The following is a 16,040-nucleotide window of genomic DNA, read 5'->3' on the forward strand; positions in this document are numbered from 1 at the left end:
CAAGATATCAGGAAGCACTAAGAATCCTTATGTTGCAATCAAATTTACAATATCCATTCACTCATTTCTTTATTTGTTAATAAAGTATTATTTGTTAAGTAACATAAGAATACCTGCAAGACAATCTAAGTACGTATTTAAAGTGCTATCAGGAGAAAGTTCAAGATGGCGGCATAGGAAAATCCTGAACTCACCTCCTCCCCCAAACACAATAAATCTACAATTACATATAAAATAATTCCTTCAAAAAGGGACCTGAAAACTGGATGAAGAGAGCCTCCAAAACAAAGATCAAGACAGGTAGGAGAGGCAGAGACACGGTATCACCAAGGGGAAAAAAAAACACACCCCAGCAGCAGTGACCCACAATTGGGAAGGGTTACAAAGGTATGGATCTTCTCCCTGAGGAGCGAGGGATTTGAGCTCCACATCAGGTATCCCAACCCCTAAGTCTTGCACAGGAGAGATGTGCCCCTAAAACACCTGGCTTTGTAAACCAAACCAACAGGGAATACGCCCAGAAAAACTATAGAACTGCAGGGAATGGAAAACCCGCTCTTAAAAATCTAGTGCATAGACTCACTCAACCTGAAAACCAGCACAAAAACATCAGATTGAATAGTGCATAGACCATAGGTGAAGGGTACACACTAATCTTAAAGCATCTGCCAGAGAGGGAAGAATCAGTTGGGATGCTCCCCAAGGACTGAGACACTGGCAGGCACAATTTTTGCAATTTCAGGCTATCTTGCCAATGCCAGTGCTGGTGGGTGCCTTTCTGGAATTCTCCTTCTAACCCCGCCTCCAATGCACACACCCTGATGAGAGCTACCCCCATCCCTCAGCTTCGCCTAGGCCTCACAGCTGGCCAGGGCATGCCACATCAACAAGCATGGCCCTCCCACAACAGGAAGGCATATGCAGCCTACAATGGGGACACCCCTTGAGTACCTCGCTCTGGTGGCCAGGTGGCATTGTGCTTCTGAGTCCCACAGGACATCTCCTACATAAGGCCACTCTTTCATGACTGGGAGAGGTAGCTGATTTACCTAATACACAGAAACAAACACAGACATTTAGGCAAAATAAGGAGGCAGAGGAATATGTTCCAAATGAAAGAACAAGACAAAACCCCAGAAAAAGAACTACAGGAAATGGAGATAAGCAGTCTACCTAATAAAGAGCTCAAAGTAATGGTCATAAAGATGTTTCCTAAACTCAAGAGAAGAATAGATGAACAAAATGAGAACTTCAACAAAGAGATGGAAAAAAAGAAAGTACAAAACAGAAGTCATAATTTACTAGAGGTCTTATAGCAGACAGGATGAAGTAGAACAATGAATCAGTGAGGTGGAAGAAAAAGCAATGAAACTCACCCAGACAGAACAGCATAATTAAAAAAGGATTTAAAAAATGGAAGATACCTTAAGGGAACTTTTGGACATCAAGTGGAATAACATTCTCATTATACCTTCTTCCCAGAAGGTGAAGAGAGAGATAAAGGGCCAGAAAAACTACTGGAAGAAATAGTGGCTAAAAACTTCCCTAATCTGGGGAAGAGAACAGACATCCAGGTCCAGGAAGCCCAAAATTATTCCAAATAAGATGAATCCACAGAGACACACACCAAGGCACATTATAATTAAAATGGTGATGGCAAGGATAAAGAGAGAATCCTAAAAGCACGAAGAGAAAAACAACTTGTTATATTCAAGGGAAACCCCATAAGGGTCATCAGCAGATTTTTCAGAAGCGAGTGGCATGACATATTCAAAGTGCTGAAAGAAAAAAAACTTCCAAACAAGAATTCTCTACTTAGCAAGGTTATCACTCAGGAGAGATTAAGAGGTTTCTAGATAAGCAAAAACTAAAGGAGTCTACCACCACTAAACCAGCCCTACAAGAAATGTTAAAGGAACTTTTTTAAGCTGAAAAGAAATGAACTAATAATAAGAAAACATACAAAAGTAAAAATCTCATTAGGAAAGGTAAATATATAATAAAGATAGAATGGATCAACCACTTGTAAAGCAAGCATGAAGGTTAAAAGACAAAAGTAGTAAAATTAACTTAAATTACAATAATTAGTTAAGGGATGCATATAATAAAAAGGTGTAAAATGTGTCATCAACAGTATAAAATATAGGGGGGAAATAAAAAGATAAAAGTTTTGTGATGTGTGCCAATTTAAGTTGCTACCAACTTAAAACAGACTGCTATTTATATAGAATATTATATGTTAACCTCAGTAACTATCAGGAAAAACCTTAATTACCCAAAATAAAATGAGAACGGAATCTAAATATAACACTAAAGAAAACCACCAAAACATGAGGGAAGAGTGAAAGAGAAGAAGAAAGAAAAAGGAACTACAAAGACAGCCAGGAAACAAGGTATATGCATCCTTATATTCATAGCAGCGTTATTTACAATAGCCAAGATATGGAAACGACCTAAGTGTTCAAAAATGGATGAATGAATAAAGAAGAGGTGATATATATATATATATATATATATATATATGGTGGACTATTACTCAGCCATAAAAAGAATGAAATTTTGCCATTTTCAATGTCATGGATAGACCTCGAGGGTATTATGTTAAGTGAAATAAGTCAGACAGAGAAAGACAAATACAGTATGATTTAGCTCATATGTGAAATCTAAACAAACAAACAAAATAAGACAAAAACAAACTCACAGATACAGAGAACAGATTGGTTAGTTTTTAACAGAGGGGAAGAGGAATTGGGGGTGGATGGGAAAATGGATATAGGGGGTCAATTGAATGGTGATGGATGGTAACTAGACTTGTGGTGGTGATTGCTTTGTGGTGTATACAGATACCTAATGATGATGCTGTACACTTGAAACTTCTATATTTTAAAAAAAAAGTGCCTTCAAAGTAGGATCACCAAAAATATGAGAAAAATTCTAATGTTTACTATGTTATTCACTCAAAACAGTCATCATGATAAAGATCAGACTTATATTTCAAACTTATTTTGCAGTTTCATATATATTTTAAACTTAATGTTTGTTGGAGAAGGGGTCTACCATCTTATCAATGCTTAGGGCCTCTAGAGTCTTTATCTAGACATGCAGATGCCACACAAGGAGTTGAGTTAATGCTATGAATCAGATAGGTGAGGTCCCTGTCATGAAAAAAAAAAAAAAAAAGATTACAGATTGTGATAAACAGCAGCAGGTAGTAAAGGAGGATGAGGAACTTGCCTTAGATTCAGTGGTTATGGAGGCATCTCTGAGGACATGACTTTCAAATTGATAACTAAAGGATGATAATAAACTTGTCTTTCAAAAATATGGGGCAATAGCAATCCAGCAGTTGTAGGAGCCAGGTGAAAGTCCAGTGAATGAAAGGGGCTTGAAATAAAAAAGAAAACAGAACAATATAATCAAGCACACAGACTGATTGTGGAAAGGGTCAAGATGAGTTTGGAAAGGAAGGCAGAAGAACAAATGAAGACTCATGAATTAAATAAAGCTGTGATAAGTAGTTCCAATGTCATTGCACTAGAAATGGAAAGTATTAAAGGAATCTAGTAGGAAAGTCAAAGTGACATGATCTAGGTTCTTAAGAAATTCTTCTGGCTGCTGAGTGTAGATTTGAGAAGTAATACAGATGAGGATCCTCAGTCTCTGATTTGAAAAATTGAGTGGATGATTGTTTCTTAATAAACAATGAAACTCCTGAGATTGGGAGGCTAAAGGAGGAAGATAAATGAAATAGGTAACAAAACACAAAACATTTTTTTGGACATATCATGTTTGAGATTTTTATGAGACATTAAAGAAGACATATCAAGTAGGCAGTTTGGATATAGAAGTCTTGGAACTTAAAGATGTCAGAGCTTAAAATATAAACTTGGGAGCCCACAGCATATACAGTGTATTTAAAACCAAAGATTTACAGGAGATCATCTAGGAAGTGGGTAGAGACAAAGAGGAGAAAAAGGATACAGGACAATCTCAGGTACTCCATTATGTACCAGCAAAGACAAGACACTGATTACTAAGATAGAAGAGGCAGAAGAAATGAAGTTAAATGAGTCAAGGTTTCAAGAATAAAGGAGTGGCCAAATGTTGCTCTATGCTTAAAGAAAATAAGAGGTAAGAATTGTCTGTTAGACTTGGCTAATGGACCATGGCGGTCACTGGTATTAGAGAGAAGAGCAGTTATAGTGTCATGGTTAAGGTGGAAATCAGAAGTGGGGATGGTGTTAGAAAATGAATTGTGGATGAGAAAGTGAAGATAGCTACAATTCCTCACATTGTAGCTCTGTTATTTCAAAGCAAGATACATGTAAATGAAACTACAAACTAAATAGGAAGGTCACATTACTGTAAAATATTAAATAATGGCATAAAGTGGAGGGTACCTATTTTACACACCTAGGCTACCCAGTCCTACACGGTACTCTAGGTTGATTTTTAAGGATTACAAAATGCAAGAGTGCAAAAAGAACTTAATTTATTTGATATGTTTTTCAGATAATCGTTCTTCATTCTGCTGCCCATTTATGGATGAGTAAACAAACAAACAAAAAGTACCTATAAGTTATTTATGTGAAAAAAATATTTGCAACAGAAAGAAGAAAATATAGTGTGACATTTATAGATGAAGAATATATTAACCAATAATATAAAATTTTACATAATAAGCACTGGGCACTCAGAAAAATAAAAATATGGGCTCCATATTTTAAGAAGATAAAAGAAGAGAAAACAGACAATAAAAACTGAGAGAGCTAAGGAAATGTTTTAAGGAGAGAAATTATGTCATAAAAATGTTAAAATTATTAGAAATAGTCAAATGAAGAATCAACCAAATTGAAAAGTGAACCTAAGATGTGGAGAACAAGCTTGAGAAAAGCACAGGCAAGTATAAATTGACAAAATCAATCACAAAGGAAAGTATACAATTAAACCCAACAAATACCGAATTTGGATTTCTGAAGAAGAGAATGAAATAGAAAATATGTTCAACTGCATAACAAGTGCAAGCCTATTTTATAAGTATGGGGTCTTTTAATTATGCAACAGTGCTTTCACCTTGCTTTCCACAAATTTGTTTGTAGCTTCAGGTGAGAAGAGAATATTAAAATGTGGTTGGACATAATTAGGTAACAAGAACAGGCTGTACTTTTATAGTTCAAGAAAGGGTTATTTGAAAAGCAGTTGATTTCTCCCTCTTTTTCAGTTTTTCTTTAATGAAACGTTAAAATTAATCAAAATTTAAAATTTAAATATAATTAAGCCAGTAACTACCATGTTGTATCCTGTCTTTATTGCTGGATTAATATTAACTATTGCTAATATCTAAATCTAAGATGATATGGTCTAAAACTGGAAGTGCTAATAGCCTTTTGTTATTGAGAATATTATGGAGGAAGTAAATAATAGACCTATGTATTTGGATAGTAACTGAAGATGACAAACTACATTCAACCTTCAGAGAAGCACTGCAATTCTCTTTCGCCAGAAATAATGGCTGAGAGAGGGGGAAAAAAGCAAAAACAAATATAAAATATAATAACACAAACAAATTTCTCCTCTTTAGACAGGCAAAGGCTGCTAATAAATCATGTCTGTTTTAAATGAAAAAAAAATTTTTAGAAACTATGAATCATCAAAATTGACTCAAAAAAACTAAATACACCAATAACAATGGAAGAAATTAAGAAAGTTGTCAACAATATCTCAGAAATTTTTTGTCAAATATTGTTATAATTCTTCTAAATCTAAGAAGCAAAACTTTCTAATTACTGTGAAGTTTATATGCCTCTAATATTAAAGCCTTATAAAAATAAGTAATGGTATAGAAATTTATTTTTTAAATTATAGAGTCCAAGTTCTTAATATAATAGCATATAAAATCAAACCATATATTAAAATATAATCCAAAATAAATTAAAAAATAATTCCAGCAATTCAAGGACTGCTCATCATTCCTCAATAGGTCAGACTGTAAAACCATACAGTCATCTCAAAAGAGGTCTAAAATGCATTAGTTAAAATTCAAGATCCATCCTAGACTTTTTTAGAAAAAATGAATGTTATTTAAAAAGCAATAAGAATCAGCTTTATGCTGAATTCATAATAACCAGAAATAAGAAAAAAAATTACACCTTCATACTTTTTACACAAAGCTATCAAAGCAACTCAACATGAACATAAAAACAACAGCAGAATATACAAGTACTGAAAATAAGGTCAAATGATTATCATTAGCAAATAAGAGTTTTCCTATCTAAAAAGAATAAGAAAGGGAAAAAACTTAAAGAATAAGTTCTTTATGATGATAAACTAATATTTCAAAAGACAATGATTTCCTTACATATCAGTCAACGTTAATTATAAAATGTAATATGAAAATAATAACCCTCCTTGGACACAAATATATAAAAATATTAAATTCCTCAAAAGAAATTTAATAAGAAGTGTATAGAAATATGTATAGAAATAACATAAATTTAACTTAGAGACTTAAAATATTATGGATAGAGATATAAAGTTCTGTTTTTAAAGAGTCAGTATTACATACTTTCCAAATTAGAAATTCCAGTCAAAATTCCAATAGATTTTTTGTAATGAAACTTGAAAAAAATGTTCCTAGTGTTTTAAGAAAAATAAATTAGATAAGGTAGGACTGAAAAAAACTATTTTCTGTATTGTGTATTAAAATATACAGTTGGCCCTATCTGCAGGTTCCAACCGCTGATCAAAATATTCGAAAAACAAATTCTAGGAAGTTCCAAAAAGCAAAACTTGAGTTTGCTGTGCACTGGTAACTATTTACATAGGAGTTACATTGTATATACAACTATTTACATAGCATTTACACTGTATTAGGTATTATAAGTAATCAAGAGATGATTTAAAATATACGGGGAGATGTGTGTAGGCTACATGCAAATACTACATAATTTTATATAAAGGAATGAGCATCTCTGAATTTTGGTATCCAGGGGGGTCCCTAACCAATTCTCCACAGATACTGAGGGACTACTGTACATAAATATAATAATTTAATATGGTGATGTTTATGAAGAAATAAATACTGCAATAGAATAGAAAACAAAATTTAATCAAAAATAATTTGAAGAACACTTTACATAAAAAATGTGATACTTAAAATTATAAATTGATAAATTTTCAGAAACTAGACTATAATTCAGTAAAAACTCTAAATTCAATTTACTTTTGTTTAACAATTTGAATATAGGCTTTAATATAGTATTTTAACCATAAAAATTCCACTTTTAGGAATGTATTTTAAGAATCAAAATACATTATAAGTTAAATATATATTTATTTCAGTGTTAACGGATATGTAATTAAAAAGAAATGTAAGAAAATGGAATTAAAATACATGTATTGATTAAAATACATTCTTACACATGAAATATTAGATAGCAGTTAAGTGACCTTGTAGAACAACACTTATACAGTGTAACACTGAATGAAAAAGTCAGGTTAAAAAGAAGACATGATTTTATTTTTCTAACTGGAGTGCTTGAATGATGGTTTTTATTTATTTTAATGATAAATTAGATTCTGTAAAACTAGCAACTATTTATGAAGAAGCAATAATTACATACTTTTATTTTTAAAAAAGCATTCCAACCAGGGTTAACCACTTACACCATATGTGATCTTGGGCAAATCAATTAACCTCACAGAGTCTCAGTTCCTTCAACTAATAATTAAAAAAAAAAAAAAAAAAGACTGTACTGCTTGTCTGTTATATGTAATAATATTTGTGTAATACATATTGTGTTTTGAGGATTAATTAGTAGAAAATATCCTCCTATTTAATTCTATTAAGAAATATCTGGGGCTTCCCTGGTGGCGCAGTGGTTGAGAGTCTGCCTGCCAATGCAGGGCACACGGGTTCGAGCCCTGGTCCGGGAAGATCCCACATGCCGTGGAGCGACTGAGCCCGTGAGCCACAAACTACTGAACCTGCGCGTCTGGAGCCTGTGCTCCGCAACAAGAGAGGCCGCGATAGTGAGAGGCCCGCGCACCGCGATGAAGAGTGGCCCCCCGCTTGCCGCAACTAGAGAAAGCCCTCGCACAGAAACGAAGACCCAACACAGCCAAAAATAAATAAATAAATAAATAATTTTTTTAAAAAAACCCAGAAATATCTGATGTGCAAAATGAGAACATTAAAAATGGGGGACATGGAATATAGCAAATATTTTATGATCACTATAAATTTAAAAATTGTGAACCACTATGTTGTACAGCTGAAATTTATATAATGTTGTAAATCAACTATACTTCAATAAAAAAAATAATAAAACGGTAAAAAAATAAAAATAAAATACGGGGATATATAATCTGAAAGTGATTTTTCTATGTTAACTGGACTATTGTAAATTTTGGAAAAGTGGCCTGTATTAAGGTAAATAGAAGTGTGGGGGGTGTTCAAAAAAGCTTTATGGACTTCTCTGCATTACTTCAAGACAAATTGCAAAATTCTTTTTATAAAAAATCTAAATAAACCTAATATCATTCAACATTAATATTAAAATCCAGACAAGGCATACAACTGAATTCAGGTGGATGGGGCTGTTAGGAAGATAAATATATATAGCTTTAAGCTTTATCAACTTCAAAAAGTTGAAAATTCTAGTATTAGAAAATCAAGTAATGATAAATTTACACATTTACATAAGAAAAGTTTGGTCTTAAAGTCACTGTTTCATAATGAGACCATTTCATAAACCTTGCCTGTGGATTTCATATCTATAAGATATACATATCTTCATCTGTGACACACATGTTAGAAAACAAATTGTTTAAGAAAGTGGTTTGTTTTTTAATTGCTTTTATGATAAACTGTGAATGTATGGAAAGTCACAAAGATTCCTTGATGGAACCAAAGTTTTTGAGGATTGGCACAGATTGAGGATGAGAAGGAGTAAAGCAGGGGTCAATCTTACCCAAGAAGACATCATGGTTACTCTTAAAAGGCATTTTAAATACTAACATTTCTACTGACATTATCTGCCTATAGTTTCAATTCCTACAGAACTTTTTCCTAAATTATTTTATATCAGCTTTAAAAAAGTGCATATCTATAAGGTCAGTAAATTTTAATGAATAAGAATAAGAACTTCGCATCTGACAGATTCTAGCTTTCCCTCACTGAGATAGCCGGCGATTTCTCTAAACACTAGGTCCCTCATTTGTAAGATGGGTAACATAAGAGACTTGCTACATATGGTTGTTTGTAGAATTAAATAAGATGATACTTGTTGAACCGAAACTAAGCCTGGCACAGAAGAAACAGCAGTCATTGTTAAATATTTTTAGCAATATCAATATCAGTAATATTTATGTGACCTCCTTTGGTTCTATAACTGTTCCTGAAAAAGCGTGGTATAGTTTGGAAATAAATATTCTCTGTGTGTAAATCTTGTCAATAATTTAAATGTGAACTCTATAAGGAAAAGCCACTGTATCGATTAGTAGTTCTTCTTATTTCAGGGCTATTTTAAGTATCACTTTAGACTTTGGTAGTAAAAGCTGCAAAGTACTAAGTAAGTGTAAAGTATTAGTTACAAATGAAAAACCTGAAAACTACAATAATATACAAATAAAATATTGTTTAGTGAGTGTTTCAGATAAATAAATTGGTCAGAAACAAATTCTTCAAATTTCAAATGGTATTTAACTCAGATTAGAAGTAGAAAACTGAAAACAATGTTTTTGATCTAAAAAGATCACAAGTTTTAACAAGTTTTATTATATAAATAGAGCCTCTTAAAATGTTTAGTAATAATTTTAATTTGTGTGGTAGTATTTATTTTCTTTTTTTAGTATATATATCCATTCTTATTCAGATTCTTTTCCCATATAGGTTATTACAAAACATTGAGTAGAGTTCCCTGTGCTATACAGTAGGTCCTTGTTAGTTATCTATTTTATATATGGTAGAGTGTATATGTTAATCTCAAACTCCTAATTTATCACTTCCCCCCACGTTTCCCCTTTGGTAATCATAAGTTTGATTTCTAGATCTGTGAGTCGGTTCCTGTTTAGTTCAAATCTTCAAACTATTTGCTTCTGTTACAGCAATTTTTCATATTATTTTTTCTACTACTACCAAACTCTCAAGAAAAAACCCATATGAACTCATCAAACAATGAAGTATTTTCTTTAGCTCTACTCCTGAAAACTCAAATCAGTTTCTTTGAATCATAACCTCTGAAGTCCTGAAATGTCTTGCAACACTTACATATTGAAAGTTTACAAGTAGTGGAAAAGATTAATCTATAAATATATTATATGGCTTTCACATTATCCACATATTACTAACAAATATGAAAATGGAGCTTTGACAAAATTCTGACTACAAGTCAAATACATATAAATTTGATTTAACATATGTGTGAGACCCAGAATTGTAGCTATGAAGAATATATTATCATGTAAAATAAGTATCACATATATAGTGTTTAAGACTTTCTTATACACAGCAGATAAAAATAGACAATTGATTCTACCACATAAATTATACGTGAATGCTGGATAAATTTAAACCTTTATGGAAACTTGATAGATTGACTACACAATAGTTAAAATTTTTCCTTCAAAAATACAATCTCCATAATGTAAAATGAAAGAAAAATAACATATATCCTACATATATAGCAAGCAAAGGGTTAGTACTTTCATATATAGAAAGCAATTAATAGTCTAATGCTCCAATAGCAAAACAAATATCAGACAAGAGTAAGAAACTCTCAGTGAAAATCATGGAAAAGTCATACTAACCAGAGCCATCTATAGATTAAATGCAGTCCCTATCAATATTCCAACGGCACTTTTCTATAAAAGTAAAAGAAAAAAATCCTAGAATTTGTATGGATACAAAAAAGACCCCAAATAGCCAAAGGATTCCTGAGAAAGATAAACAAAGCTGGAGGCATCACACTTCCTGATTTCAAGCTACAGTAATCAAGACAGTATGGTACAGGCATAAAAACAGACACATACAGAGTACTGATACATGTATATGTATAAATGAATCACTTTGTTGTACACAATATTGTTAATCAACTATACTCCAATATAAAATAAAAAGTTAAAAAAATAAAAATAAGTGAAAACACACACACACACACAAAAACAGAGTATGAGCAGAGCTATACAGTAGGTCCTTATTAGTTATCCATTTTATATATAGTAGTGTGTATATATGTCAATCCCAGTCTCCCAATTTATCCCTTCCTCCCACCCCACTTTCCCCGCTGGTAACCTTAAGTTTGTTTTCTACATCTGTGACTCTCTTTCTGTTTTGTAAATAAGTTCATTTGTACTTTTTCATTTGTATTTTTTTCATTTGTATTTGTTCATTTGTAGTTTTTAGATTCCACATATAAGCGATATCATACGGTATTTGTCTTTGTCTGACTTACTTCACTCAGTATGACAATCTCTAGGTCCATCCGTGTTGCTACAAATGGCATTATTTCATTCTTTCTTATGGCTGAGTAATATTCCATTGTATATATGTACCACATCTTCTTTATCCATTCCTCTATCAATGGACATTTAGGTTGCTTCCATGCCCTGGCTATTGTAAATAGTGCTGCAATGAACGTTGGGGTGGTTTCGAATTCTGGTTTTCTCTGGATATATGCCCAAGAGTGGGACTGCAGGATCATATGGTAGCTCTATTTTTAGGTTTTTAAGGAACCTCCATACTGTTCTCCATAGTGGTTGTACCAATTTACATTCCCACCAACAGTGTAGGAGGGTGCCCTTTTCTCCACACCCTCTCCAGCCTTATCGTTTGTATATTTTTTGATGATGGTCATTCTGATCTGTGTGAGATGATACCTCACTATAGTTTTCATTTGCATTTCTCTAATAATTAGTGATGTTGAGCATCTTTTCATGTGCTTTTTGGCCATCTGTAGGTCTTCTTTGGAGAAATGTCTATTTAGATCTTCTGCCCATTTTTTGACTGGGTTGCTTGTTTTTTTTTGATATAGCCTCATGAGCTGTTTGTATATTTTGGAGATTAATCCCTTGTCAGTTGCTTCATTTGCAAATATTTTCTCCCATTCTCTGAGTTGTCTTTTCACTTTTTTATGGTTTCCTTTGCTGTGCAAAAGCTTTTAAGTTAAATTAGGTCCCATTTGTTTATTTTTGGTTTTATTTTCATTCCTCCAGGAGGTGGATCCAAAAAGATATTGCTGTGATTTATGTCAAAGAGTGTTCTGCCTGTGTTTGCTTCTAAGAGTTTTATAGTGTCTGGCCTTACATTTAGGTCTTTAATCCATTTTGAGTTTATTTTTGCGTATGGTGTCAGGGAGTGTTCTAATTTCATTCTTTTACATGTAGCTGTCCAGTTTGCCCAGCACCACTTACTGAAGAGACTGTCTTTTCTCATTGTATGTATAGTCTTGCCTGCTTTGTCATAGATTAGGTGAGCACAGCTGCTTGGGTCTATCTCTGGACTTTCTAACCTGTTCCATTGACCTATATTTCTGTTCACTCTGTAATGACCTATATGGGGACAGAATCTAAAAAAACAGTGGATATATGTATATGTATAACTGATTCATTTTGCTGTACAGCAGAAACTAACACAACACTATAAATCAACTCTACTCCAATAAAAATTTTTTAAAAATATTTGTTAAAATATTTAAAACTTAGTGTTGATTATAAATGTATGGGAAAATTTTAAAAATAAAGCTAATATTTATTTAGCACACTATAATTTAAAACAAACAAAACAAAACAAAAAAAACCAGACACACACACCAAGTGAACAGAATCAACAGCCCAGAAATAAACCCATGAATGTATGACCAGCTATTATTTGACAAGGGAGCCAAGAATACTCAACAGAGAAAAGACAGTCTCTTCAATAAGTGGTGCTGGGAAAATTGGGTACTCACAAATAAAGGAATGAAACTGGACCCCTATCTTTCACCACTCACAAAAATTAACTCAAAATGGATTAAAGACTTAAATGTAAGACTGTAAAACATAAAACTCTTAAAAGAAAATATAGGGAATAAACCTCCTTGATGTACGTAATAATTTTGAAAGAAATAATGCCACTGATTAATGTCATTAATATGGTTCTATTTGGTGGTAAAAATGAAGAAACACACTTCATACATATGTTTGCATATGTTTGCATGAGCAAATAGAAAGCTATACCAGCTTGTTGACCTCAGTGTCTTTAGGAGAGGAGTTGGGGCAGATACACTTGGAAGAGACCCATGACGAGGTGGGTAATGAACATATTTTATTATACTTAGTACAAAGACAATATGTTAAATATCTTAAAGCATATTTTAAAAATTATCTTAATCTCATCTGGCAAGACATGTCAAGAGCCTTAAAAATGCTCATTTCTCTTGATGCAGTGATTTCTCTATTAATAGTTTTTCTTAAGAAATAATTATAGATGTTTCCAGGATTTATGTACAAGCATGCTAATTGCAGGATTATTTATAAGAGCAAAAATTTTGAGCTAATGTTCCATCAACAAGGAGCTAGCTAGATATATTAAATAAAATCTTATTTACACATACAAGTGTAAATAAATGTTATTGATATATACAAGTGTATAACATAAATATACAATATATTTCTATGTATATATATAATATATAATATACACATATATTTCTATGAAGATATTAAAAGCCATGTAGACATGTTTTAGAGAGAACACGAAATCCTTTGCTCTACATGCTACAAACATCTTCCCAGTTTGTCACTGCTTTCCATTCCTTACGTGACACATTTACTATACTTTAACCTATATGAAAAGATACTAGAATTAACAACATCAAATTATTAACAGTGAGCCAGTAGATATATTTCCCATGATTTTAGTTTCAGATTGATGTTTATATATCTTACAAATGCTCTATCATGAAAACGTTACATTTATAAAAAAGAAATAAATTATTAAAAAATAAAGTTTTAGGTTTATTTTGTGTAATATGTTGCATTTATTTAAACAGTTTGCAAAGAAAAATTCTACATTGACTATAATAGCATATATGTAGACCTGAAATATATACTGTTCAGGAAGTCATGCTTCTCAGAATACTGTAACATAGGATAAGAGATTATGTTTATTATTTTTTAGCTAGAAAGTGGAAATAAAATTTGTTAATGATTTGAGCCCTCAACATATATCTGAAAGTTATTAATTGATATTTTCTTTTCTTGATGTATCACTAAGACATATCACATACAAATGTTAGAGTAGACAGGAATAAAGATGCAGACGTAGAGAATGGACTTGATGACATGGGGAGAGGGAAGGGTAAGCTGGGACGAAATGGGAGAGTGGCATGGACATATATACACTACCAAATGTAAAATAGATACCTAGTGGGAAGCAGCCACATAGCACAGGGAGATCAGCTCAGTGCTTTGTGACCACCTAAGGGGTGGGATAGGGAGGATGGGAGGGAGACGCAAGACGGCTGATTCACTTTGTTATAAAGCAGAAACTAACACACCATTGTAAAGCAATTTTACTCCAATAAAGATGTTAAAAAATAAACAAATAAAATAAAATCTAAAAAAATTTAGAGTATATATAATATTTTCAGAAATTCTAGATTGTTAAAAGGGCAATTATTATTAAACACTTTTCAATATTGGTTCTCTCCAACATAATTAAACTTCAATGGATAGATTTTCTTTAAAACACTTTAATTTCTTGTATTTGTTTTACTTTTAGCTGTCTGAAATGCACATTTCCTTATAAAATAAGTTGGAATAGGAGGGGTTTGTTTGCTTTGGTTTGGTTGCTCTTTTATATAAGTAGTTTGAAAATAATTCTGAAATGAAACTTTCACTGTGGTCAAGTTATTCCTATTTTCTTTCCACAGCGCCAGCCATGAAAAAAAAATCCATTGCTATTTTAACAATCATATTAAAGAGTAAAAAGACCTTTCCAAAAGGTGAGAGATTGCCTTTGGTACTGTTAGTTAAATGTCATATTTTCCTCAAGAACTAAGAGTCACCTTTATTAATATAGTTGACTACAGTGGCATCTGATTCTGAATTTAGAAAGCCACTAAGTTTTTCATATTTCTTATAGAGATAATCTAGCTTGCATATCAAACATGGAAGCTGCCACACTTTTTGCTCTTGACTCCATTAATTTCAAACTTAGTTTAAGACTAATTATAATAGAATTCTTGTGGTTAGAAGCGAAACCCAGCTCTAAACTGTTTAATATAGAAACAGAATTTTATAAAGTTATGAGATATCTCACTGAACCCAAATATAACAATGGGACGGGGCCTGAAGGAAAACTAGATATGAGCAATTTTCTTCTCTGTATCTCCCTGAGGTTCTGGTTTATTTTTCTTTCTTTCTGTCATTGCTTCTTAATCTCTGGTCCACAGGCCAGGACATATGGTCATATGACTGTTCCTAACATTCCAGACCCCCAGTGAAAGCATGACATTCATGGCCCCAAATTCTAAATCTCCAGGATAGGGACTCAGTGTTCCATATCTGGCAAATTGCCCACCACAAACCTGTCAACTGAAGTCACCTGGTTATAAGGTTGATCCTGCTGCTGCAATATGGATGGCAGGACTGGGGAAGACACAGACTTAGAAAAAATGGGAAGTTGATGGTCCAAAAAAGTAATAGATATCCATTGTACTAGGGCCCTACCTAGTCTATTCTCTACAGAGGCATACCTCATTTTATTGCACTTGTTAAATATTGAATTTTTCACAAATTGAAGGTTTGTGTCAACCCTGCAACAAGCAAGTCTATTGGTGCCATTTTTCCAGCAGCATTGGCTTACTTCTTGTCTTTATGCCACATTTGGTAATTCTAGCAATATTTCAAACTCTATCATTATTATTAAATTTGTTATGGTGATCTGTGATCAGTGATCTTTGACGTTACTATTGAAATTGTTTGGGGGCACCATGAACCCTGCCCACACAAGATGACAAACTTAATCAATAACTGTTGTGTATGTTCTGACTGCACCA

General features: G+C 32.7%; 1 protein-coding gene across 5 annotated transcripts in view; it reads right to left on the minus strand.

The window, feature by feature from the left end:
* LOC309667153 (uncharacterized protein) overlaps positions 1–16,040 on the minus strand; it is a 727,466-nt gene that overhangs the window by 696,948 nt on the left and 14,478 nt on the right. The gene's annotated exons all lie outside the window — the stretch shown is intronic.

This window comes from Balaenoptera physalus (assembly GCF_965194825.1).
Source record: "Balaenoptera physalus genome assembly, chromosome: 9".
Classification (NCBI taxonomy): Eukaryota; Metazoa; Chordata; class Mammalia; order Artiodactyla; family Balaenopteridae; genus Balaenoptera; species Balaenoptera physalus.